This window comes from Palaemon carinicauda, chromosome 28 (genome assembly GCF_036898095.1).
Source record: "Palaemon carinicauda isolate YSFRI2023 chromosome 28, ASM3689809v2, whole genome shotgun sequence".
Classification (NCBI taxonomy): domain Eukaryota; kingdom Metazoa; phylum Arthropoda; class Malacostraca; order Decapoda; family Palaemonidae; genus Palaemon; species Palaemon carinicauda.
Window position 1 is genome coordinate 78,971,989 of NC_090752.1, and position 2,500 is coordinate 78,974,488.

The window sequence follows — 2,500 nt, forward strand, 5'->3', positions numbered from 1 at the left end:
GAGAGAGAGAGAGTGAGAGAGAGAGAGAGAGAGAGAGAGAGAGAGAGAGAGAGAGAGGAGTTGTGGGTTTAAGTAAATATGAAACAAATATCCTATATATATATATATATATATATATATATATATATATATATATATATATATATATATATATATATATATATATATATATATATATATATATATATATATATATATATAGAGAGAGAGAGAGAGAGAGAGAGAGAGAGAGAGAGTGTGTGTTGGGGTTCAAGTTTATGGGAAAGTTGTAAATGTTTTACTCATTCAAGGTTTTCTGTGTAGGTATTCGTACTAGTGACGTAGAAAAGACCTAGACAATAGCACTTTCTGTAGGAGTATCATCATCATTATTATTATTATTATTATTATTATTATTATTATTATTATTATTATTATTATTATTATTATTATTATTATTATTATTATTATTATTATTATTATTATTATTGTTGTTGTTGTTGTTGTTGTTGTTGTTACTATTTTAATTATTAATCCTAATTTTATTTTTATTATTATTAATTTGTATAGAATGTTATTAGTTCCAATTGTAATTCAATTCATTACCAGTGGCAGAACGCATGTACATTCATTTTCCTTTCTAAATAAATTTATAAATCTTAAGAGATTCCTATTAACTGCGTAGGAAAAAGGCGTTCTGTGGAACTAGAGGTGACTTGAAAGAATTGCTAAAATATCTGATTCTTTACAAGAATGAATGTGAAAAAATGAATAAAATATTTGTAGGCTTTGCCAGACCGAAGAGAGCGTCATTTGAAAAAGAAAAAAAGTCTGGTATATCAAAATAAGAAATACCCAATACAACCAATTTTCCTGATTTTAAAAGTATTATACTATATTAAGACTTATGGAAAGAAAAACCATTAACATAACCGTTTAGATCCCATTACATATAAAAAATGTTTTGGTGGTTTACTCCCCTTCATGATTCTAACTTAAAGAAATATTTGTCTTTTATAACTAAAAACTTGCTTAAATCGTCTGATGCTAGTTTAAAAATAATAAACTAATATGTAATTAAACTAGTTTTTTAAAAGATTCTGCAATTCCCTTTTAAATGAGAGATGTATTTCAATGCTGCAGCTGATCAATTATAAGAAAATGCTTTTGCATATGTGTAAATCATAATATTCTCCTCAATAGAGCTGAAGGTGGAGTCTACAAAGAACTGGAAGAAAGTATTTTTGTCTCGTTTTATGGAGAAGCCTTTCAGAAGTGGGGAGTAGATGCTGTTGAACTCGTAAGTTACCGGTAAGAGATGTGTCAGCGTCCTTATTACCTCCTGTCAAGGAAAGGTTATGTTTTCACATCTGTCTGTCTGCTTGTCCTAGCCTAATTAAAAATGTTACGGATGAATTTTGAGGAAAATTTCAGGATGTATCTGAAATGGGCTAATTCATAAGTGTTTAGATTTTTGCGGTGATCCGGATCACCATCCGGATCCAGATTTTTATTTCCAAGTAGATTAATTCATGGTCAACATATAAAACGGGGAAAGCTTGGACCGTAGACTTTATCAGAGCTATGAAATTTCTTATTGCTCTTTTTATTTGTTACAAATATTATTGATATTTTTTGTAGTATTCCAATTATTACTTTCATGATTGTATTTCATATATAAAATTGTTGGTTATTGAATGTTCTGCATTTTTTTTATTCTGTGGTGATACTAATTGATATTATTGTGATTTCATACAGTGGCATTGATACAGAGAGAGAGAGAGAGAGAGAGAGAGAGAGAGAGAGAGAGAGAGAGAGAGAGAGAGAGAGAGAGAGATATTACTTACTCTTTACTCTGATGCCTTGAAGTCGTTGACATTTGGAGATGAATTCCGGGAGAAATTTTTCACGAGTTTTCACTTGGCCGTGTTATTGTAAATAACATTTGCAAATATCGTCCCTTGCCGACAGATGTTTGCTTTAGAATTCAGAGAGAGAGAGAGAGAGAGAGAGAGAGAGAGAGAGAGAGAGAGAGAGAGAGAGAGAGAGAGATGTGCAATGAAGATGTTCAGTGCCTAATTGTGATGAGTGAGAGGTGCACGTAAGTATTACAAATATTTTCACTTTATCTTTGGATGTGTGTTTAATCAAACATGAGTTTTAGCTGCATTCTTCCTTTCGAACCCTTACTTCGCTTCTTCCGTCGGCGTCTTTTTTGCTCCCATTCTCCCTCCATTTTTACTTGAAATGCTTCTACTTTGATTCTGTTTCATCATCAGTTTACTTTTAATCATAGTTTTTTTTTTTTTCTTGAAGTCACGCCGTTTTACATATAGAATATACCTCACTCCAAACAAAGATACAATGATTTTTATCTTTACTTGTTGGTTTAGGTTAGAATAGGTTATTAGAAATTCTATTTATACAGTACATCGAGGCATAAAATTCCCAGATTTTTTCCTCAACCTTACACCAGTTCGTCATGAAAGAAGGGGAATTTAGGAGATTTTTTTGGGTGGTC

General features: G+C 31.0%; 1 long non-coding RNA gene across 1 annotated transcript in view; it reads left to right on the forward strand.

The window, feature by feature from the left end:
* LOC137622100 (uncharacterized) overlaps positions 1-2,500 on the forward strand; it is a 156,506-nt gene that overhangs the window by 153,332 nt on the left and 674 nt on the right. Inside the window, exon 3 of the long non-coding RNA XR_011040362.1 lies at positions 1,183-1,290. This is a non-coding gene — a long non-coding RNA (uncharacterized lncRNA). The remainder of the gene's footprint in view (positions 1-1,182; positions 1,291-2,500) is intronic.